The sequence below is a fragment of the Tamandua tetradactyla genome, chromosome 13 (assembly GCF_023851605.1).
Source record: "Tamandua tetradactyla isolate mTamTet1 chromosome 13, mTamTet1.pri, whole genome shotgun sequence".
NCBI classification, from domain to species: Eukaryota; Metazoa; Chordata; class Mammalia; order Pilosa; family Myrmecophagidae; genus Tamandua; species Tamandua tetradactyla.
The window spans coordinates 85668098-85693775 of NC_135339.1; the positions used below are offsets into that span (position 1 = coordinate 85668098).

General features: G+C 37.9%; 1 protein-coding gene and 1 pseudogene across 5 annotated transcripts in view; both read left to right on the top strand.

The window, feature by feature from the left end:
* The window catches only part of ACADSB (acyl-CoA dehydrogenase short/branched chain), a 103956-nt gene that overhangs the window by 30363 nt on the left and 47915 nt on the right, over window positions 1-25678 (top strand). The window lies entirely within an intron of this gene.
* Window positions 6298-12795, top strand: LOC143654405 (non-selective voltage-gated ion channel VDAC3 pseudogene; annotated as a pseudogene).

Consider the following 25678-nt stretch of genomic DNA (forward strand, 5'->3'; position numbering starts at 1 on the left):
GACTATTGCATGATATCAAAACATTTCCTCTTGAGAAATCCAAGCTGGGTCTTTCTTTGCTGGTTAATGAAAAATCAGAGGAATTGAGTCCGAGTTTAAAAAAAGTTTATTGGCCCGGGGCGAGGTTCCCAGGTCCAGGTGCTCAGGGTGCGGGCTGGGGAAGTCGCGCCCCGCTGGGGACGGTAGGGCTAGATATAGGCTAGCTAGTGGGGGTGCTGACGATGCCTACGGGGCTTCCTGTGGTAGGTTAGGAGTTTCTCGTGCTTTAGGGCCAGGAGCATAACTACGGGCCGTGGGCAGTGGGCATAGGTACGGGCTGTGTGCAGTGAGGGTCCTTTGTTTGTCAGGCCAGGTCCTGATTGGCTGAGTTTGAACAGCTGTATGCCCGGATGTGCACTAGTTTTAGTTCAGGTGGGGGCCTTCCAGCCAGAGGCTACCAGGCCAGGCCTTACAGTTAACATAACTCCTCTCCCTGTGTCTTCCTTTTCTTTCATATGTTGTGAAAGCACTTTAAGAATGTTTGGAACAGTACTCCAGTATGCTGGAGCATAGTGCAGAAAGGATGTGTGCTGGTTTGAATCTGTTGTGTGCCCCAGACAAGCCAAGTTCTTTAATGTTCATTGTGGCTAGGTGAGAGCTTTTTGATTGTTTCCATGGAGCTGTGACCCACCCATTCAAGGTGGGGTTGCTTACTGGAGCTCTTTAAGAGGGAAACATTTCGGAGAGCCCATGCAACCAGAGAACTTTGGAAATGAAGAAGAAAAATTCCCCTGGGGGAGAATTCATCAAACAAGAAAAGAAAACTAGCAGACTTGTCTTGTGGCCTTCCAGCTGAGACAGAAACCCTGAACTTCATCTGCCTTTCTTCAGTGAACATAACCTCTTGTTGGTACCTTAATTTTGGACATTTTCATGGCCTTAGAATGTAAACTTGCAACTTCATAAATTCCCCTTTCTAAAAGCCATTCCATTTCTGGTATAACACATTCCAGAACAGAATGATAACTAACATAATGTAAACTTACTGAGTTTGGCAAAAGATTTACTACATTATTCAGAGATCAGGGATTCTTAACCTTGTACTGCCATGGGCGAAGGGTTTATGACAATTTAATAAAGTTTATAGGCTCTTTCTTAAAATGTTTAAAAATATATAGGATGGGGCGGGCCCCAGTGGCTTACCGGCAGAGTTCTCACCTGCCATGACCTGGGTGTGAGTCCCGGTGCCTGTCCATGTTAAAAATAAATAAATATTTATATATATAGGATGAAATAATATAGAGAGATAAAAAGAAATTGTTCATACATTTAAAAGTTATATGGCAATAAGTGCTTCTTAAGTAAGATCTAGCAGGAGTTCTAATAACACCTATAATTTCGAAATAATGGTAAGCTCAAAAATATTTCAAGATGTGTGTACCAACTATAATGTAATATAAAAAATCTGTAATTTTTTTGGTGACAGAGTCAGAGATACTGCTAATACTACAGTAGTTTATTTACATTCATAATTGAAGAAATGCTGTATTTCAGTTAGGGGTTAGTAAAAGGTGTCATTTTTTCCCATCTAAATTGATGGACTTTTGAATCTGTCCACAGGAGTCCAAGGATCCCAGGCTTGATCATCAATACTTGTAAGTTACGGCAGAACTCTTGTCAGTTGAATAGAAAACAGGTCACACTAAAGCTTTGAAAAGTATTTGGCAAGGCATAAATGACCATTATTCCATTCAAGTAGCAATTGCTGCTCTATACAAAAAAATGTGATGATGTGGTACAATGGGTTATAACTGTGGAAAATCATTTTGATGGAGAGGACACCAAAGCTGCCAAGGCTGAGCTCAACACTGAAGGGCAGGAGACATTAGAAAATGGTCATCAAAACCTCAGTCTGGGCATTTAAAGGCAAGGGAAAGAAAAGTTTTCCTTTATTAAAGACTATCATACCAAAGGGAAAAGCTAGTGGTATTTCACTGCAAAAAAGGATAAGTAATATCTTTCAGTGTTTTCGTTTAAAATAGATTTCATGAGCTTGAGGATATTATGCTGAGTGAAATTAGCCAGAAACAAAAAGACCAACACTGTATGGTCTCGCTAATATGAACTAACATTAATGAGTGAACTTTGAGAGTTGAAGTTACGAACACAGATTATCAGGAGATAGAAATAGGGTAGACATTGGGCACTTGGTGCTGAAGAAATACAGATTGTGTATCAGGACTGATTGTAAAAATTCAGAAATGGATAGCACAATTCTTACACAATATTATAACTATACTGAATGAAGCGGAAAGTGAGTATGGTTGAGGGAAAAGGGGTGGGGGCACGTATGAAACCAGAAAGAAAGATAAGAGGATAAAGGCTGAGATGATATAACTTAGGAATGCCTAGTATGTACAATGATGATGATTAAATGTACAAATATAAAAACGTTTTTGCGTGAGGGAGAACAAATGAATGTCAGCATTGTAAGATGTGGAAAATGGATGGTATACAGGAAAAAGTATAATCAATGCAAGCTAAGGTCTATAGTCAATAGTAACTTTGTAATATGCTTCCACTGACTGTAACAGAGGCATTATGCCAAAACTAAATGTCAACAAGCAGGGGTCATGGGGGATGAGTATGAATTCTTTGTGAAAGAAAAGGGAATGTCTTCATATAGATTATGGTAGCAAAGGCGTGTCTATGCATTTAGGTTGGATTGCATGATATGTGAATAAAACTGTTTAAAAATGAACAGAGAGAAACAAATGCTAGAGAAAGTGTGGAGAAAGAGATGAACCTATTCACTGTTGCTTGGGAAACTAAGAGGTGCAGCCCCTTGGAGAGCAGTGTGGTGGTTCTACAGGAGGCTAGGGGTGGGGTTGCTATATGGTGCTGAAATCCTCTTGCTCAAAATATATCTGGAGGAACTGAGTGTGGGGACAGGAATGGGTATTTGCATATTGGTGCTTATGGGGGCAGTGTTCCTGATTCACAATGGATGGAGGTTGCCTACGGCTACAACAAGTGGGGAAAGAAGGGAGAATTATGGTGTATACATACAATGGACTACCGGAGCGGCTGCAAGAAGAATGAAGTTGTGAGGCATGCTACTAGATGAATGAACTTAAAGGACTGTATGTTGAATGAAATGTCAGGAACAGAGACAAATATCATGTCTCACTTATACGGACTAACTATAATATAATAACTCAGTGAATTGAAGTTGAGAGCATAGGTTATCAGGTTGGGGCCTATTGTAAAGGGTCCTAGATTGTAAGCTGTTAGAGCAGTCACATATATTCAGGAGTTGTAACTGTTATTTCTAAATTCTGAGATACTGAGCCGTTTGTATTTAACCTGTTGTTCCCAGAAACTTCAGGTATTTATGTGACACATGAGACTCAGAGTTAGAGCTCTAAAGCTATGAAAGTCAGCAGTACTCCATACAGGAACTGTTTAAAAAGTTGAAAAGGATCAGACTTTGAGTAGAGATATAAAGGAAGCTTATCCAAATAGGACTAAGGTAGAGTAGAATACAGGGTCAAGGATGATCTAGTCCATATTTTAAAATTTCAACTTCTGTGTGAGAAGAAACCGAAAGATGCTTATTTGGTGCAAAATTTATATTTTGGGTAGTGCATAACCTAATTTAACTTGTATGGTCAGTTTAGTTGAACACCATAAGTATATGGAGTCTTAATAGGGCATGAGATTTTGTCGATTTGTCCAACTTAGTGTGATGCCCTGATATATCCCAAACTCATTTGGGCAGTGAATAAAGAAGTATTTGCAAAGTCCCCTTGAGGGACTGGGGAGAAAGGAGGAAATAGTCAACTTCCCCATTTGGAGAATTTCTGATATTCTCGCAAGCAATTGGGACAACCATATCAATAGGCTGAACAGTCAATCTTGGAGTTTGCCCCTATGAAACTTATTCCTGCAAAGGAAGGTTAACCCCACTTAAAATTAGGCCTAAGAGTCACCCCGAGAGAACCTCTTTTGTTGCTCGGATGCGGTCTCTCTCTCTAAGTCAACTTGGCATGTGAACTCATTGAGTTCCCTATGTGGGACATGACTCCCTGGGGTGTAAATTTCTCTGGTAACATGGGAAAGAACTCCCAGCATCAAAGGATTGAAAAAAACTTTTTGACCAAAAGGGGAAAGAAAGAAATGAGACAAAGTTTCAGTGACTGAGAGATTTCAAAGTCAAGAGGTTATCCTGGAGGTTACTCTTATGCATTATATAGATACCCCTTTTTGGTTTGTGGTATATTGGAGTGGCTGGGATGAAGTTCCTGAAACTGTTGAGATGTGTTCCAGTAGCTTTGATTCTTGAAAACAGTTGTATAAAGGTATAACTTTAACAGTGTGACAGTGTGATTGTGAAAATCTTGTGTCTGATGTTCCTTTTACCCAGGGTATGTGTAGATGAATAAAAAAATATGGATAAAAAATAAATAAATAATGGGGAGATAAGGGGTAAAATAAATTGGGTAGTTGGAAATACTAGTAGTCAGTGAGAAGGAGCAGTAAGGTGTATGGTATGTATGAGTTTTTTCTTTTTTCTTTTTCTGGAGTGATGTAAATGTTCTAAAAAGTGATCCTGGTGATGTATACACAAGTATGTGATAATACTATGAGCCATTAATTGTACACCATGCATTGAATGTATGTGTGTGAAGATTTGTCAATAAAAATATTTTTTAAATGAAGAGTTCTCTGTCAAATCTTCTGCCCTCTAAAGGCACGGAGTGAAAAAGAGAAGGGTCACCCCCAGAGAGCCTCTTTTATTGCTCAAACGTGGCCTCTCTCTGTAAGTCAGCTTGCATATGAACTTCCTGCTTTCCCCACTACATGGGACATGACTCCCAGGGGTGTAAATCTCCCTGGCAACATGGAACAGAACTCCTGGGATGAGCCAGGACCTGGCATCATGGGATTAAGGAAGCCTTGACCAAAAGAGGGAAGAGAAAAATGAGACAAAATAAACTTTCAGTGGCTGAGAGATTTCAGAGTTAAGTTATCCTGAAAGCTATTTTTATGCATTATGTAGCTATCCCTTTTTAGTTTTATATTTGCAATGAAGTTCCTGAAACTGTTGAGCTATGTTCCATGAAACGATTGTATAATGATACAGCTTTTATAGTATAGCTGTGTGATTGTGAAGATGTTGTGTCTGATGCTCCTTTTATCCAGGGTATGGACAGATGAATAAAAAAAAATGAATAAAAAATAAATAAATAGTAGGGGGATGTTCTAGTTTGCTAGCTGCCAGATTGCAACATACCAGGAATGGAATGGCTTTTTAAAAGGGGAATTTAATGAGTTGCTAGTTTACAGTTCTAAGGCCAAGAAAATGTCCCAGTTAAAGCAATTCTATAGAAATGTCCAATCTAAGGCATCCAGGGAGAGATACCTTGGTTTAAGAAGGCCAATGATGTTCGGTATTTCTCTCAACTGGAAAGGCACATGGTGAACACAGCAGCACCTGCAAGCTTTCTCTCTGGCTTCTTGTTTCTTGAAGCTCCTCTGGGGGCATTTTCCTTCTTCATCTCCAAAGGTGTCTGGCTGGGTGAGTTCTGTGGCTCTTTCCAAAATGGTTCTTTCTTAAAGAGCTCCAGTAAACAACCCCACCTTGCATGGGTGGAGGTACACCTTCCTGGAAATCATCTAATCAAAAGTTACCACCACAGTTGGGTGGGTCACATCTCCATGGATAATGAAAAAAAAACTCCCTCCCAGCAATATTGAATGAGGATTAAAGGACATGGGTTTTCTGGGGTCCACAAATTCAAACCAACACAGCCTCCAACTGATTGGGTAAGGAGAGTCCCATCATTGCTCAGGGCAATCTCCTTTGTAGATTGTAAATACAAGCAACTGATTATAGATGGAAACTCATTTATGAAATACCTTCACAGTAACAATTAGATTATTTGAATTCTTTTGCTTGACCAAACAACAAAATACCATAATCTTGCCAAGTTGACACATGATATTAACTGTCACAGGTATCATCATTAAGTCTCACTGACTTCTTGAGTTTCTCAGTGTTGGACTTACTTTTAAAGATAAACAGGTACAAAAGTGATATGTTGAGTAAGAGACACAAAGAACTCTGTAGGGGGGCTGGTAAAGTAAATCACCTCCCCCTACCCCCAAAGCAATAAGAAATTTGGGAAATGTGTTGCAGTTTTTTATATTTAATAGAAATGTTTCATGAGCATTTTGTAGAGAAGTCTAGTTCTTTATTTATATTTTGCTTTAATTTACATTTTTATTTTGATGAAAATACATTCAAAAATTATATCCTTTGAATCTAATTACATTTAACTTTCAATGCTTTAAATTATTTAGAATAAGTACAAATTAATATTTTGATAGAAAACAAATGGATGAAAGTTTAGGTCTGAGGGAAAAACTGAAAAAAAAATAGAATTTGTTTCAAAATGGTGTCAGTTAAAGCAAGAAACAACAAAAACAGGTAGACTTATGCCACAGGAGTCATATCAAATTAGTGATTATTGCATTACAAATTCTTGATGTAAAGAAGATAAAATTAATAATCAAAACAATGAAAATGAGCAAGAAAATTACTCAATTCTACAACATGAACAAGTCAGGTGAAATCAATGTAACTTCATGATCTTTTCTAAATTCAGATATAATTACTGATTGAAAATAGAAAATACATGTAGCTCTCTGTTTCTGTGCTCTAAGCCTTGCACATTTTACCTTCCCTGAGACAAGGTGGAGTAGAATGCCACAGCCTCAGCTTTCCCGTGTCTTACTGGCCTTAAATGCAAGCTTGTGAAAATCTTCCCTTTCACAGTTTATTGCAGGGAAAAGGACAGAATGCTGAAGAGTAGCAGATGGGCAGCTGCAAGTGTTTACGCTAAGTGTCTGCTCATGGTGGTTGATTCTATTCCTAAGATGGTAAATGGAATTTATTTCAGGTTTTTCTTTTCAGTCTTTTTTTTTTTAATATATTTATTGAGTAAATATTACCTACAAGGTCTTTTGCCAAGTGCTTTACATGCATTACCTTATTTGATGCTGAAGCAGCCCCAAAAGGAGTTATCACTATCCTCTTCATTCAAAGATGAGGAAACAGGAAGTTAGGTCCTTTGCCTAAGATGATCCATATAGCTAGGATGGTGTGGCATTTGAACCCAGGTAATGTGGCCCCAAAACCCACAGTTAACCACTTAGCTGTGCTGGCTCCCATTTAATGATATACGTTCTGACAGGGGATGGGGGACATTCTCTGTCCCTTCTAGTTTATTCTTAAACAAAAGGCCATGCTCCAGGAAGACCTTTCAACATCAGTATCTGTGCTTGTCCCTGCCCTAGGTAAGCTTCATGAAGCATGGACTACATTGTATTCATCTTGACATCCCCTGTGTCTGTAACAGGGCTTCTGTATTTTGTGAGATGAGCAAGCATTGGATCAATGAGTAAATTAAATAAATAAATGAAGACAGACCAACAGGTGACCCTTTCCTCAAGTGAAGCGTTACATTTCCATAGGTCTCTAGAGCATGTGATATCCGTTTGGGAGTCTTACTATCTCCCTCTCCCTCTGGTCCTACCATATCACAAAGTAGAGGCATGGACCTTCTTCCAAGTATCAGGTAGAAAAGTCCTCTCTTCTTTCTACCTCTCACGCCATCTCCCTGACAGCAGAGATTGAGATGGAGGTCCAAGAAAACCTGGTCCAATCCCTTGTCAATTCTCGTTTTGACTAGTGTACGTACAGAATAGAGGTTTTCTTTTCTCCACCCTCATCCACGTGGGAAGCACATTTGAGTTAGGGCCCAGGACTGCCTTCTAAAAGGAAAATCAGAAGGCTCACCTCTGTAATCTACATGCAGCAGTCTTGGAAAATACCCGATCTGCAAACCTATTGTTACTGTATGTGGATGCCAAGGCTGAGTCTTTGGCAATTGGAGAGGAAAGCCTGATTTGGCCTGCAGCTCAAAGTCACATTCTCTAAGCCAGCTTACCAACAAATACATGTAAATGTAGTTTTATTCACAAGTGTATACATCCTAAATGTATAATCAGTGACTCTTGATGTAATCACAGTTATCTACTCACCACCACAATCAGTATGAGAACATTCTCATTCTGAAAATAAAAAATTCCATACCCCTTATACCCCTCTAAGTTCTATGTAAGAGCTTTCTTATATTTGCACAATTAACCACAGTCATCATTCACTCTAGGTTTTGTTAAGTTGTACAATCCTAGGTTTATCCTCTAACTTCTTTCTGGTAGCATACATAACCCTAGCCTTCCCCTTTCAACCATACTCACACTCAGCACTGTTAATTACACCTGTGGTGTGCCACCATCACACAGTATTGTGCTATCCATTTTCAAACACTTACAATCAACTTTACTGAACATTCTGTGCTCTTTAACAGTGTTTGCCAAATCTCTACCCTCTTTCTGTCTCCTGATAACCTTTGCTCTCTAATTTAACTCTCAGAGTTTGCTCACTATAATTAGTGCTTATATAGACCTTAAGTGTTGCCCTGGTGGAACAGAGGCCCTCTAGTTGAAGATATGTGTAACCAACTTACTGTGACCTAGGAAACGCTGCCAAAAATATCTTCAAAAAAGGATATGGGTTTAGCATGGTCAAAATAGACCAGAAAACTAAGTCTTGTAGTGGAGTGGAAATTTCTACTTCTGGGCATGTTGACACTGATACAGGGAAAGTGTTAGGCAACCTAGAGAACATAAGATCTGTAACTATGGACTTACCTTTACTCAGAATGGAACACAGATAATATTCTTGGGGCAGAAATCTCTTGGGAGAGTAAGTTGGCTGAAGGATTGAAAGTGGCTCTTGATACCATATTTGTACCAAACATAGGAAAGAAGAATAGGAAATTAAAGACCTCCAGAAAACAGGATTGTCTCAGTTTTGACAGTAATGTTGATAAAGATTTTTCTGGACCAACCATATATGGCTGGGCTGTATTGGCCCTTGAATGTTGGCTCACTGGCTATCAGATGAGTTTTGAGAAACTGTCACAGAATAGTTTCACCCTTGGTTATAAAGCTGCAGACTTCTAGCTGCCTACTCATGTGAGTGATGGTACTGAATTTGGGGTTCTATCTACCAGAAGGTTAATAAGAAGATTGAAGCTTCAATAAATCTTGCTTGGATTCTCACAGTAAAAACATCCATTTTGGCATTGTTGCTCAATACAAGCTGGATTGTAGAACTTCTTTATCTACTAAAGTAAATAATGCTAGTCTGGTTGGACTTGGTTATATTCAGACCCTTCGACCAGGAGTCAAACTGACACAATCAACTTTAACTAATGGAGAAAACTTCACTGCAGGAGGTCCCAAGGTTGGGTTTGGATTTCAACCAGAGGCTTAATATGGTGTTAAGTGAAGTATCAGATTTGTCCCAGGAGATAAAGAGAAGTAACTTACTGTTTTGGCCTTAAAATTATTCTGTGAAATTTCAGAAGCGTGAACTTTTTATTCTTCCAAAGAATTGTAATCCTCCTTACACTGAAGTCTAGAGGTTGCAAGTCCATCCTAAGAGAGGTACTTAAAGGCATGCATGGAAGTTTTCATGTTTATGCCACATTTCACTTCAGTTCCTCAGTGTTAATTTAAATGTGTTTCTCAGTGACTGTGTCATGTTGTAAAGGAAATGACCCATTCCTCCAGTTTGTACATTATTTCCTGCATGTCCCACGCCACTTTTTCATGACCTTTTAATATATTGGTCTCTGTGCTGTGGTGGAATCTTTGGTTTTGCATCAGAGTAAAATAAATTCATCACATCTGGAACATTAAAAAAAAAAAAAAGAAATTAGTGCATATCAGTGAGACCATTACAATATTTCTCCTTTCTTTTCTGGCTTTTTTTGTTCAACATAATATTCTGAAGGTTCATCTACATTGTTCTATGCATCATGACTTCATTCCTCTTTACAGCTGAATAATATTCCATCACATGTTTAAACCACAGTTAGTTTATCTACTCAGTTGATGGACATTTGTGCTATTTCGTTCTGTTGGCAATTATGAATAATGCTGCTACAAACGTTGGTGCATAAATGTCTTTTCGTCTCCCTGTTTTCAGTTCTTCCAAGTATATCCCTAGTAATGGGATTGCTGGATCATATGGCAGTCTATACTTAGCTTCCTGAGGAACTGCCTAACTGCTTTCTAGAGGGCTGTACCATTTTTACATTCCCATCAGCAGTAAGTAAGTGTAACTACTTCATCTCCACATATGCTCCAGCACTTATAGTTTTCTGTTTCTTCTTCTTTTTTTTATAATGGCCTTCTAGTAAGAGTGAAATGATAGAAATGATATCCCATTGTGGTATTGAGTTGCATTTCCCTAGTAGTTCGTGCAGTTGAGCATCTTTTCATACACTTTTTACACATTTGTATTTCTTTTTTGGAAAAGTATCTATCCATGTCTTAGCCCATTTTTTAATTGGAATGTTTGTCTTTTTGTTGTTGAGTTGTAGGACTTTTTCTATATATTCTGGATAGTAAACCCTTATTGAATATGTGTTTTCCAAATACTTTCTCCCATTGAGTAGGCTGCCTTTTTATTTTCTTGACAAAGTCCTTTGATGTCAAAAGTATTCAATTTTAAAGCCATCCTATTTATCAATTTCTTGTGTCATTGCTTGTGCTTAGGGTATAAGGTTTAAGAAACCACCTCCTACCACAAGATCTTTACAATGTTTCCCTCCATTTTCTTCTGGGAATTTTATGATCCTAGCTCTAATGTTTAGGTGTTTGATCCATTTTGGGTTAATTTTTCTACAAAGTGTGAGATAGGGGTCCTCTTTCATTCTTTTGGATATAGATATCCAGTTCTCCCAGCATCATTTGTTGCAGAGACTGTTCTCTCTCACAACAAAGCTGTTGTGTCAAAACAATTGGACATAAATGAGAAGGTCTATTTCTGAACCCTCAATTCAGTTCCATTGGGTAGTATATCTGTCCTTACAGCAGTACCATGCTGTTTTGACCACTGTATCCCTGTAATAATGCTTTAAAGTCAGGAAGTTTGAGATCTCCAGCTTAATTTTTCATTCTCAAGTTTTCAGCTGGTTGAGGCACCTTGTTCTTCCAAATTGATTATTGGATTTTCTACTTCTGCAAAGCTAGCTGTTGGGATTTTGATTGGTATTGTTGTTTAATCTGTAAATCAACTTGGGTAGAATTGACATCTTAATGCTATTTAATCTTCCAATCCATGAACACAGTATGTCCTTCCATTATTTAGGTCTTCCTTGATTTCCTTTAACAAAGTCTTGTATTTTTCTGTGTACAAGTACCTTTTGTCCTTGCTTAAATTTATTCCTAGATATTTGATTGTTTTGCTTGCTACTTTAAATATACTTTTAAAAAAATAGTGGAATTTTAACTTGAACCTCTCTCTTGATTTCCTCCTCAGATTGCTCATTACTAGTGTATAGAAACACTACTGATTTTTGCATGTTGATTTTGTATCCCGCCACTTTGCTGAACTTGTTTATTTGCTCTAGTCACTTTGTTGTAGATTTTGGGGGACTTTCTAAATATAGAGAATCAGCTGCAAAAATTGGAAGTTTTACTTCTTCCTTCCCAATTTGGATGCCTTTTATTTCTTTTACATGCTTAGCTGTTCTAGCTAGAAATTCCAGCACAGTGGTGAAAAACAGTTGTGACATAGTCATCCTTGTCTTGTTCCAGATCTTTGAGGGAAGCCTTTCAGTCTTTCCCCATTGTGTATGATATTAGCTGCGTGTTTTCATATATGCCCTTTATCATGTTTAGGAAGTTTCCTTGTATTTCTATCTTTCTAAGTGTTTTTACCAAGAAAGGATGTTGATTTTGTCACATGCCTTTTCTTCATCAGTGAAGATGATTGTGTGGTTTTTCTCCCTTGATTTGCTAATGTGGTGTATTACATTAATTGATTTTCTTGTGTTGAACCATCCTTAAGTACCTGGGATAAAACCCACTTGATCATGGTATATAATTCTTTTAATTTGCTGCTAGATTGGATTTGTAAGTATTTTGTTGAGGAATTTTGTTAGGATTCGTTAGAGAGATTTTCTGTCATTTTCATTGCTTGCAGTGTGTGTTTGGCTTTAGTTTTAGGATGATGTTGGCTTTATAGAATGAGTTGGGTGGCATTCTGTCCTCTTCAATTTTTGGGTGAGTTCGAGCAAGATTGGTATTATTTCTTCTTGGAATGCTTGGTAGAATTCACCTATGAAATCCTCCAGTTCTGGGCTTTTCTTTGTTGGGAAGTTTTTGATGACTTATTCAACCTTTTCACTTGTGATTCATTTGTTGAGGTTTTTCTTTTCTTATAGAGTCAGCTAGGTTATTCACGTGTTTCTAGGAAGTTGTTCATTTCATCTGAGTTGTCCAATTTGTTGGCATACAGTTACTCATAGTATCCTCCCATGATCTATTTTATGTTTCTGGGGTCAGTAGTAATGTCCTCTCCTCCCATTTCTGATTTTATTTGTTTGCATCTTCTCTCCATGTTTCATTGTCAGCTTAGCTAAGGGTTCTGTCAGTTTTATTTGTTCTCTCAAAAACTAAATTATAGTTTTCTTGATTTTATTTTTTTTGTGTGTTCTCAATTTCATTTATTTCTCCTTTAATCTTATTTCTTTCCTTCTTTTTGCTTTGGGGTTAGTTTGCTGTTCTTTTTCTAGTTACTTCAGGCGTGCAGTTAAGTCTTCAATTTTAGGTCTTCTTTTTTTTTATTGATCTTTTTTAGAGAGAGCAATAAATTTCTCTCAGCATTGCCTTTGCTGCATCCCATATATATATATATATATATATATATATATATATTTTATTAATAAAAAAATTAAACAAAACATTTAGAAATCATTTCATTCTACATATATAATCAGTAATTCTTAATATCATCACATAGTTGCATATTCATCATTTCTTAGTACATTCGCATCGATTTAGAAAAAGAAATAAAAAGACAACGGAAAAAGAAATAAAATGATACTAGAGAAAAAAAAACTATACGTACCATACCCCTTACCCCTCTCTTTCATTTACCACTATTTCAAACTGAATTTATTTTAACATTTGTTCCCCCTATTATTTATTTTTATTCCATATGTTCTACTCTTCTGTTGATATAGTAGCTAAAAGGAGCATTAGACATAAGGTTTTCACATTCACAGAGTCTCATTCTGAAAGCTATATCATTGTTCAATCATCATCAAGAAACATGGCTACTGGAACACAGCACTACATTTTCAGGCAATTCCCTTCAGCCTCTCCACTACATCTTGAACAACAAGGTGATATCTACTTAATGCGTAAGAATAACCTCCAGGATAACCTGTCAACTCTGTTTGGAATCTCTCAGCCATTAACACTTTGTCTCATTTTACTCTTCTTCCCCCTTTTGGTCGAGAAGGTTCTCTCAGTCTCTTGATGTTAATTCTCAACTCATTCTAGGATTTTTCTCAGTCCTTTGATGCTGAGTCTCAGCTCATTCCAGGAACTTTGTCCCACGTTGCCAGGAAGGTCCACACCCCTAGGAGTCATGTCCCACACAAAGAGGGGGAGGGTGATGAGACTGCTCATCATATTGGCTGGAGAGAGAGGCCACATCTGAGCAACAAAAGAGGCTCTCTTGGGGGTGACTCTTAGGCCTAAATTTTAAGTAGACTTGACCTATCTTTTGTGGGGTTAAGTTTCATGTGAACAAGTTTCATGTGAACAAACCCCAAGACTGGGGGCTCAGCCTATAGTTTTGGTTGTCCACACTGCTTGTGAGAATATCAGGAATTCAACTTGGGGAAGTTGAATTTCTCCCCACTCTCACCATTCCCCGAAGGGGGCTTGCAAATACTTTTCCAGTCACTGATCAAATCATTCTGGGATTCATCAGGGGATCACTGTGGACAAACCAACAAAATCTCATGTGCTACCTGAGATTCCAAGTACTTATGACATTCAATCAAACTATCTACATGAGTTATATTAGGAAATGCTCTGGTCAAAATCTAAATTTTGTAACAAATAAACATTTTTTGCTTTAGTCTTACACATAGTGTGACATTTTGAAGTATTAGTTATCATCTATTTTCAGCACCCTGCAATAATGACAATCCTTTGTTCTTCCTGATGCAAAAAAATTTTTAAAATTTGTACATTGTACATTTGTACATTGTACATTATTATACACTCTAGGCATTCCTGGATTATACCATCTCGATCTTTAACATCTATCTTTCTTTCTGATTTCATTTATGTCCCCAGCCCTCCTCCCTCTATCATTCTCACATGCAGCTTCGTTCAGTGTTTTAACATAATTACATTACCATTAGGTAGTATTGTGCTGTCCATTTCTGAATTTTTGTATCCAGTCCTGTTGCACAGTCCGTATCCCTTCAGCTCCAATTACCCACTATCTTACCCTATTTCTATCTCCTGATGGTCTCTGTTACCAATGACATATTCCAAGTTTATTCACTAATGTCGGTTCATATCAGTGAGACCATACAGTATTTGTCCTTTAGTTTTTGGCTAGTCTCACTCAGCATAATGTTCTCTAGGTCCATCCATGTTGTTACATACTTCATAAGTTCATTCTGTCTTAGAGCTGCATAATATTCCATCGTATGTATATACCACAGTTTGTTTAGCCACTCGTCTGTTGATGGACATTTTGGCTGTTTCCATCTCCTTGCAATTGTAAATAATGCTACTATAAACATTGGTGTGCAAATGTCTGTTTGTGTCTTTGCCCTTAGGTCCTCTGAGTAGATACCTAGCAATGGTATTGCTGGGTCATATGGCAATTCTATATTCAGTTTTTTGAGGAACCGCCAAACTACCTTCCACAGTGGTTGCACCATTTGACATTCCCACCAACAGTGGATAAGTGTGCCTCTTTCTCCGCATCCTCTCCAGCACTTGTCATTTTCTGTTTTGTTGATAATGGCCATTCTGGTGGGTGTGAGATGATATCTCATTGTGGTTTTGATTTGCATTTCTCTAATGGCCAGGGACATTGAGCATCTCTTCATGTATCTTTTGGCCATTTGTATTTCCTCTTCTGAGAAGTGTCTGTTCAAGTCTTTTTCCCATTTTGTAATTGGATTGGCTGTCTTTTTGTTGTTGAGTTGAACAATCTCTTTATAAATTCTGGATACTAGACTTTTATCTGATATGTCGTTTCCAAATATTGTCTACCGTTGTGTAGGCTGTCTTTCTACTTTCTTGATGAAGTTCTTTGATGCACAAAAGTGTTTAATTTTGAGGAGCTCCCATTTATTTCTTTCTTTCTTCAGTGCTCTTGCTTTAGGTTTATGGTCCATAAAACCGCCTCCAATTATAAGATTCATAAGATATCTCCCTACATTTTCCTCTAACTGTTTTATGGTCTTAGACCTAATGTTTAGATCTTTGATCCATTTTGAGTTAACTTTTGTATAGGGTGTGAGATACGGGTCCTCTTTCATTCTTTTGCATATGGATATCCAGTTCTCTAGGCACCATTTATTGAAGAGACTGTTCTGTCCCAGGTGAGTTGGCTTGATTGCTTTATAAAAGATCAAATGTCCATAGATGAGAGGGTCTATGTCTGAGCACTCTATTTGATTCCTTTGGTCAATATATCTATCTTTATGCCAGTACCATGCTGTTTTGACCACTGTGGCTTCATAATAAGCCTTAAAGTCAGGCAGCATGAGACCTCCAGCTTCGTTTTTTTTTCCTCAAGATACTTTTAGCAATTCAGGGCACCCTACCCTTCCAGATAAATGCTTATTGGTTTTTCTATTTCTGAAAAGTAAGTTGTTGGGATTTTGATTGGTATTGCGTTGAATCTGTAAATCAATTTAGGTAGAATTGACATCTCAACTATATTTAGTCTTCCAGTCCATGAACATGGTATGCCCTTCCATCTATTTAGGTCTTCTGTGATTTCTTTTAACAGTTTCTTGTAGTTTTCTTTGTATGGGTCTTTTGTCTCTTTAGTTAAATGTATTCCTAAGTATTTTATTCTTTTAGTTGCAACTGTAAATGGAATTCGTTTCTTGATTTCCCCCTCAGCTTGTTCATTGCTAGTGTGTAGAAACACTACAGATTTTTGAATGTTGATCTTGTAACCTGCTACTTTGCTGTACTCGTTTATTAGCTCTAGTAGTTTTGCTGTGGATTTTTCAGGGTTTTCGACGTATAGTATCATATCATCTGCAAACAGTGATAGTTTTACTTTTTCCTTTCCAATTTTGATGCCTTGTATTTCTTTTTCTTGTCTAATTGCTCTGGCTAGAACTTCCAACACAATGTTGAATAACAGTGGTGATAGTGGACATCCTTGTCTTGTTCCTGATCTTAGGGGGAAAGTTTTCAGTTTATCCCCATTGAGGATGATATTAGCTGTGGGTTTTTCATATATTCCCTTTATCATTTTAAGGAAGTTCCCTTGTATTCCTATCTTTTGAAGTGTTTTCAACAGGAAAGGATGTTGAATCTTGTCGAATGCCTTCTCTGCATCAATTGAAATGATCATGTGATTTTTCTGCTTTGATTTGTTGATATGGTGTATTACATTAATTGATTTTCTTATGTTGAACCATCCTTGCATACCTGGGATGAATCCTACTTGGTCATGATGTATAATTCTTTTAATGTGTTGTTGGATACGATTTGCTAGAATTTTGTTGAGGATTTTTGCATCTATATTCATTAGAGAGATTGGTCTGTAGTTTTCTTTTTTTGTAATATCTTTGCCTGGTTTTGGTATGAGGGTGGTGTTGGCTTCATAGAATGAATTAGGTAGCTTGCCCTCCGCTTCAGTTTTTTTGAAGAGTTTGAGCAGGGTAGGTACTAATTCTTTCTGGAATGTTTGGTAGAATTCACATGTGAAGCCTTCTGGTCCTGGACTTTTCTTTTTGGGAAGCTTTTGAATGACTGATTCAATTTCTTTACTTGTGATTGGTTTGTTGAGGTCATCTATTTCTTCTTGAGTCAAAGTTGGTTGTTCATGCCTTTCTAGGAAGTTGTCCATTTCATCTACATTGTTGTATTTGTTAGCATAAAGTTGTTCATAGTATCCTGTTATTACCTCCTTTATTTCTGTGAGGTCAGTGATTATGTCTCCTCTTCCATTTCTGATCTTATTTATTTGCATCCTCTCTCTTCTTCTTTTTGTCAATCTTGCTAAGGGCCCGTCAATTTTATTGATTTTCTCATAGAACCAACTTCTGGCTTTACTGATTTTCTCTATTGTTTTCATGTTTTCAATTTCATTTATTTCTGCTCTAATCTTTGTTATTTCTTTCCTTTTGCTTGCTTCGGGATTAGTTTGCTGTTCTTTCTCCAGTTCTTCCAAGTGGACAGTTAATTCCTGAATTTTTGCCCTTTTCTTTTTTAATGTAGGCATTTAGGGCAATAAATTTCCCTCTTAGCACTGCCTTTGCTGCATCCCATAAGTTTTGATATGTTGTGTTTCATTTTCATTCGCCTCAAGATATTTACTAATTTCTCTTGTAATTTCTTCCTTGACCCACTCGTTTGAGATGTGTTGTTGAACCTCCATGTATTTGTGATTTTTCTGGCACTCTGCCTATTATTGATTTCCAACTTCATTCCTTTATGATCCAAGAAAGTGTTGTGTATGATTTCAATCTTTTTAAATTTGTTAAGACTTGCTTTGTGACCCAGCATATGGTCTATCTTTGAGAATGATCCATGAGCACTTGAGAAAAAGGTGTATCCTGCTATTGTGGGGTGTAATGTCCTATAAATGTCTGTTAAGTCTAGCTCATTTATTGTAATATTCAACTTCTCTGTTTCTTTATTGATCCTCTGTCTAGATGTTCTGTCCATTGATGAGAGTGGCGAATTGAAGTCTCCAACTATTGTGGTAGATGTGTCTATTTCCCTTTTCAGTATTTGCAGTGTATGCCTCACATATTTTGGGGCATTCTGGTTCAGTGCATAAATATTTACGATTGTTATGTCTTCTTGTTGAATTGTTCCTTTTATTAGTATGTAGTATCCTTCTTTGTCTCTTTTAACTGTTTTACATTTGAAGTCTAATTTGTTTGACTATAGGAGTATAGCTACTCCTGCTCTTTTCTGGTTGTTATTTGAATGAAATATCTTTTCCCAACCTTTCACTTTCAACCTATGTTTATCTTTGGGTCTAAGATGTGTTTCCTGTAGACAGCATATAGAAGGGTCCTGTTTTTAAATCCATTCTGCCAGTCTATGTCTTTTGATTGGGTAGTTCAGTCCATTAACATTTAGTGTTATTACTGTTTGAGTAGTACTTTCCTCTACCATTTTGCCTTTTGTATTTTATATATCATATCTAATTTTCCTTCTTTCTACACTCTTCTCCACACCTCTCTCTTCCGTCTTTTTGTATCTGTCTCTAGTGCTCCCTTTAGTGTTTCTTGCAGAGCTGGTCTCTTGGTCACAAATTCTCTCAGTGACTTTTTGTTTGAAAATTCTTTAATTTCTCCCTCATTTTTGAAGGGCAATTTTGCTGGATATAGAAGTCTTGGTTGGCAGTTTTTCTCTTTTAGTAATTTAAATATATCATCCCACTGTCTTCTTGCCTCCATGGTTTCTGCTGAGAAATCTACACATAGTCTTATTGGGTTTCCCTTGTATGTGATGGATTGCTTTTCTCTTGCTGCTTTCAAGATCCTCTCTTTCTCTTTGACCTCTGACATTCTAACTAGTAAGTGTCTTGGAGAACGTCTATTTGGATCTATTCTCTTTGGGGTGCGCTGCACTTCTTGGATCTGTAATTTTAGGTCTTTCATAAGAGTTGGGAAATTTTCAGTGATAATTTCTTCCATTCGTTTTTCTCCTCCTTTTCCCTTCTCTTCTCCTTCCGGGACACCCACAACACGTATATTTGTGCGCTTCATATTATCATTCAATTCCCTGAGCCCCTGCTCATATTTTTCCATTCTTTTCCCTATAGTTTCTGTTTCTTTTTGGATTTCAGATGTTCTATCCTCCAGTTCACTAATTCTAACCTCTGTCTCTTGAAATCTACTATTGTAGGTTTCCATTGTTTTTTCATCTCTTCTACTGTATCTTTCATTCCCATAAGTTCTGTGATTTGTTTTTTCAGACTTTCCATTTCTTCTTTTTGTTCATTCCTTGCCTTTTTCATGTCCTCCCTCAATTGATTGATTTGGTTTTTGAAGAGTTTTTCCATTTCTGTTCGTATATTCAGAATTAGTTGTCTCAGCTCCTGTATCTCATTTGAACTATTGGTTTGTTCCTTTGACTGGGCCATATATTCAATTTTCCTGGTGTGATTTGTTATATTTTGCTGGCGTCTGGACATTTAATTACCTTAATTAGTTTATTCTGGAGATTGCTTTCACTTATCTTACCTAGGGTTTTCTTGCTAGATGAGTTTGTTGTCTATCTGTTCATTGACCTTCAGTTCAGCTTTTTCTGGGCCTCTAGCTTAAGTTTTGTTTAACAGAGGGTAATTTTTCAGTTCTTGTTTTCTTGTTTCTTGTCCTGCTTGTAAGGTGCCTTTTCCCTCCCCACTCTTAGGAGGGTCTACATAGGTATTACAGACGCCAGCCGGGTTTTCCCGGACTAAGTTGGCCTCCTTTCGGGGGGAAGGAATCACCTGCGTCAGTTTTCCGTGAGTGTGAGACCCAGCAGGTTGAAAGACTTTCCTGTGAAGTCTCTGGGCTCTGTTTTTCTTATCTTGCCCAGTATGTGGTGCTTGTCTGTCTGCGGGTCCCACCAGCAAAAGATGTTGTGGCTCCTTTAACTTTGGAAGGCTCTCCCTGCTGGGGGCGTGGTGGAGACAGAGGAAAGGTTGTAGGCTGGTTTTAATGGCTTCAAGTTGTGAAGCCCTGGGGTCTGAATTCCTTGAGAGAGGGATTCCACCTGAGTTGTGTTTCACCCCTCCCGTGGGGAAGGTTCAGGTGGGAGACAGCCCTGAAAGCAGCCTGTTTCTGCATTTGGGGTAGTTGCAGCATGTGTAATCCCGCTGCTGAATCCCGAGGCAGCCAAGCCTCCGTAGAAACAGCCTCAGAAGTCTCCGTTTCGTCCCCTTTCCTCTTTTTCGGTTAGCCCAATAGGCGACCTCTGCCTTGACCAGTTTCGCCTGAGCTGGGGGCCTATTTTTAGTAGTCAGAATTTGTTTATTAATGCCACTATTGGTGTTTGGTTGGACTCAGTCCCTGCTACTGTTAGAGACTCTTTCCTTTCCCTCTGGGAAGCCGCCTGTGGGGGAGGGGCGCCAGCCGCCGCAGCTTAGAGAACTGCGCGCAGCTTGGGGAACTGCGCACGGTTTAGGGAGCTGCACGCGGCTTAGGGAACTCACTGTTCCGGAGACTCGCAGCCGGTCCAGCTGGTCCAGATTAGGGTACGCTGTGTGTCCGGTTACTGTCGTGGCTTCGGGAGCTGTTCTGTACTGTTTCTGGTTATTTAGTAGTTGCTCTGGAGGACGAACTAAAAACACACACACATTACTAAGCCGCCATCTTGGCCCCCTACCCATCCCATATATATTTATATATATATTGTTGTTGTTGTTGTTAAAGAACAGATTTTAAAATTTGGTATGAGTTACAGTTCCATGACTTTTTTTTTTCCAGCTGCTGTAAGACACTGGAGACTAATAGAAATATCAATATAATGACTAAGCATTCATACTCATTTGTTAAATCCTATCTTCTCTGTTATACTGCTCCTTCTCTTTAACATATATACATAAAAACAATAAATTTCAGAGTATATCACAATAGTTACTTGTAGAACAGATTTCAGAGTTTGGTATGGGTTAAAATTGAACAATTTTAGGTTTTTATTTCTTGCTGTTCTAAGGTACTGGAGGCTAAAAGAAGTATCAGTATGATTCAGCACTCATACTCGTTTATTAGACCCAACATTCTCTGTATAACTCCACTATCACCTTTGATCTTTCTCCCACTCTTTAGGGATATTTGTGCTGTGCCCATTCTAACTTTTTCTTATTGGAAGGGGCTGTCAATAATATGGATGGGGGATGGAACTAATTGATGCTCTGGAATGGTTGCCCCCTCTGCATTTCAGAGACCAATCTAGAGGGTGTAGGTTTTGGAAAGTTTCCCTAGTGCATGGAACCTTTGAAGAATCATATATAATGCCCTATCTATTCTTTAGGATTGGCGGGAATGGTTTTGGTTGGGGGTTGGCAAGTTATGGTAGGTAGGTAGTAGTGTCTAAGTGAAGCATGCATAAGAGTGACCTCCAGTGTAGCCTGTTGACTCTGTTTGAACCTTATTTGTTATACTTCTTTTCCCCCTTTTGATCAGGATGGCGTTGTTGATCCCTTGGTGTCAGGACACATCGCATAAATTTTGATATGTTGTGTTCTCATTTTCATTTATCTCAAGATGTTTACTGATTTCTATTGTAATTTCTTCTTTGACCCACTGATTATTTAAAAACGTGTTATTTAGCCTCCATAAATTTGTGAATTTTCCAGTCCTCCAACTGTTATTGATTTCCAGCTTCATTCCATTATGATCAAGGAAAGTGCTTTGTATAATTTCAGTCTTTTTAAATTTATTGAGACCTGATTTGTGACCCAACATGTCTATCTTGGGGAATGATCCATAAGCACTTGAAAAGAATGCATATCCTACTGTTTTGGATTTCAGTGCTCTGTAAATGTCTGTTAGATCTAGTTTATTTATCATATTATTCAAATTCTCTATTTCCTTATTGATCCTCTGTCTAAATGGTCTGTCTATTGATGAGAGTGGTGTATTGTAGTCTCCAACCATGATTGTAGAGATGCCTATTTTTCCCTTTAGTTTTGCCAGTGTTTGCTTCATGTATTTTGGGGCACCCTGGTTAGGTGCATAAATATTTATGATTGTTATTTCTCTTTGGTAGTTTGCCCTTTGTATTAATATTTAGTGTCCTTCTTTATCCTTAAACAGTTTTGCATTAAAGTCTATATTGTCCAATATTAGTATAGCTACCCCAACTCTTTTGTGGTTACTGTTTGCATGTAAAGACTTTTTCCAGACTTTTGTTTTTCAACCTATTCGTATCCTTGGGTTTCTAGTGAGTCTCTGTAGACAGCATATAAATGAATCATTGTTTTTTATCCATCCTGCCATTCTTTGTCTTTTGATTGGGGAGTTTAATCCATTAACATTCAGTGTTATTGCTGTAAAGGCAGTGCTTACTTTAACCATTATATCCTTTGGTTTTTATATGTCATATCTTATTTTTATCTCTCTGTTCACCCTTTGGTTACCCTTACAGATAATCTTCATTTCTACACCCTCCACCAACCCTCTCTACCCTGCCTTTTCCTTTCAGCCTGCAGAATTCCTTTTAGTATTTTTTTTATTGTTGTGTGTGTATTTTTTAGGATTTTTTTAAAATTTTTTTTATTAATCAAAAAAAGAAAAGAAATTAACACAACATTTAGAAATCATTCCATTCTACACATGCACTCAGTAATTCTTAGTATCATCACATAGATGTATGATCATCATTTCTTAGTACATTTGCATCGATTTAGGAAAAGAACTAGCAAAACAGGAGAAAAAGATATAGAATGTTAATATAAAGAAGAGAATTAAAATAATAATACTAATTAAAATATATATATATAAAAGGAAAAAGAAAAAAACAAAACAAAAGATACAAACAAACAAACAAACAAAAAACTATATTTCAGGTGCAGCTTCATTCAGTGTTCCAACATAGTTACATTACACTTAGGTATTATTGTGCTGTCCATTTTTGAGTTTTTGTATCTAGTCCTGTTGCAAAGTCTGTATCCCTTCAGCTCTAATTACCCATTATCTTACCCTGTTTCTAACTCCTGCTGGTCTCTGTTACCAATGATATATTCCAAGCTGATTCTCGAATGTTGGTTCACATCAGTGGGACCATACAGTATTTGTCCTTTAGTTTTTGGCTAGACTCACTCAGCATAATGTTCTCTAGGTCCATCCATGTTATTACATGCTTCATAAGTTTAGTCTGTCTTAAAGCTGCATAATATTCCATCGTAGGTATACGCCACAGTTTGTTTAGCCACTCGTCTGTTGATGGACATTTTGGCTGTTTCCATCTCTTTGCAATTGTAGATAATGCTGCTATAAACACTGGTGTGCAAATGTCCATCTGTGTCTTTGCCCTTAAGTCCTTTGAGTAGATACCTAGCAGTGGTATTGCTGGGTCGTAATCCATTCTGCCAGTCTATGTCTTTTGATTGGGAAATTCAGTCCATTAACTTTTAGTGTTATTACTGTTTGGATAATATTTTCCTCTACCATTTTGGCTTTTGTATTATATATATCATATCTGATTTTCCTTCTTTCTACACTTTACTCCATACCTCTCTCTTCTGTCTTTTCGTATCTGACTCTAGTGCTCCCTTTAGCATTTCTTACAGAGCTGGTCTCTTGGTCACAAATTCTCTCAGTGACTTTTTGTCTATAAATGTTTTAATTTCTCCCTCATTTTTGAAGGACAATTTTGCTGGATATAGAAGTCTTGGTTGGCAGTTTTTCTCTTTTAGTAATTTAAATATATCATCCCACTGTCTTCTAGCTTCCATGGTTTCTGCTGAGAAATCTACACATAGTCTTATTGGGTTTCCCTTGTATGTGATGGATTGTTTTTCTCTTGCTGCTTTCAAGATCCTCTCTTTCTCTTTGACCTCTGACATTCTAACTAGTAAGTGTCTTGGAGAACGCCTATTTGGGTCTATTCTCTTTGGGGTGCGCTGCACTTCTTGGATCTGTAAGTTTAGGTCTTTCATAAGAGTTGGGAAATTTTCAGTGATAATTTCTTCCATTCGTTTTTCTCCTCCTTTTCCCTTCTCTTCTCCTTCTGGGACACCCACAACACGTATATTTGTGCGCTTCATATTGTCATTCAGTTCCCTGATCCCCTGCTCAAGTTTTTCCATTCTTTTCCCTATAGTTTCTGTTTCTTTTTGGAATTCAGATGTTCCATCCTCCAGTTCACTAATTGTAGCTTCTGTCTCTTTAGATCTACCATTGTAGGTATCCATTGTTTTTTCCATTTTTTCTTCTTTGTCCTTCACTCCCATAAGTTCTGTGATTTGTTTTTTCAGATTTTCTATTTCTTCTTTTTGTTCAGCCCATGTCTTCTTCATGTCCTCCCTCAATTTATTGATTTGGTTTTTGAAGAGTTTTTCCATTTCTGTTCGTATATTCAGCATTAGTTGTCTCAGCTCCTGTATCTCATTTGAACTATTGGTTTGTTCCTTTGACTGGGCCATATCTTCAATTTTCCGAGCGTCTTCCATTATTTTCTGCTGGTCTCTGGGCATTTGATCAGATTTCCCTGGGTGTGGGACCCGGCTGGTTGAAAGGTGTTTCTGTGAAATCTCTGGGCTCTGTTTTTCTTTTCCTGCCCAGTAGGTGGTGCTCGTGGCGCTCATCTGACTGCGGGTCCCACCAGTAAAAGATGTTGTGGCTCCTTTAACTTGCCAATCCGAATCTCGCAGTCGGCCCGGGAAACCGCGCGTGGACGGGGGTTCGCCGGCCACCGGGGCTTGGGGGAGTGCTGGTCCAAATTGCCCAGCTGGCCTGAGACGCCAAGCGTGGCGGGAGGGCCCCGCTATCCAATGTTTCCAGTCAGACCGGGGAGCCACGTACGTGGAGGGGACCCCAGTCGCCAGCCGCCCCGGCCAGGAAAACGCGCGCCCCTCGGGTATCTCACCGCAGCAGATTCTCCCTGCCCGTTCAGCCGTTCCAGAATGGGGTATGCTGTCTTTTAGGTCTCTGTCGTGGCTCGGAGAGCTGTTTCGTATTGTTTCTGTTTCTTTAGTTGCTGTTCTGGAGGAGGAACTAAGACCTGTGCGTCTTACTAAGCCGCCATCTTCTCTGGAAGTCTCCAGGATGTTTTAATTATTTATTTTTTATTGATATATATTCACATACCATGTAAGTGTGTGTGGTACATCAGTGGTTCATAATGTCATCATGTAGCTGTGCATTTATCATCACAATCAACTTTTATTTTCTTTTTTGTGAAAAATTACATATATACAAAAAATCAATAAATTTCAAAGCAAATTGCACCAATTAGTTGTAGAATAGTTTTCCAAGTTTTGTATGGGTTACCATTCCATAATTTTAGGTTTTTACTTCTAGCTGCTCTAAGCTACTGGAAACTAAAATGAAATATCAATCTAATGATTCAGCAATCATACTCATTTGATAAACCCTACCTTCTCTGTATAATTCCACCATGACCTTTGATCTTTCTTCCAAGAATTTCCCTAAGTATTTGTTATTGGACAGGTCTCATATTGATGAACTCTCAATTTCTGTTTGTATTTTAAACTCCCCCTCATTTTTTGTACATGTTTATACTCAGTGGTAATTTTTTAAAACATTTTTTATTATAAAATAAAACATGTATTCAGAAAAATGATAAATCTCAAAGTACAATTTAACAAGTATTTATAGAGGAAATTTCAAAGTATGGTATAGGTTACAATTCCACAATTTCTGGGATTTCCTTCTAGCTGTTTTAGAGCCTAACAGATACTGATATATTGATTCAGTAGTCATAATCATCTGTTAAATCCTATCTTTTTTGTTACAACTCCTCCCTCTCATTTGATCCTTCTCCCTTCAGGGATGTTGGGGCAATGGCCATTCTAATTTCT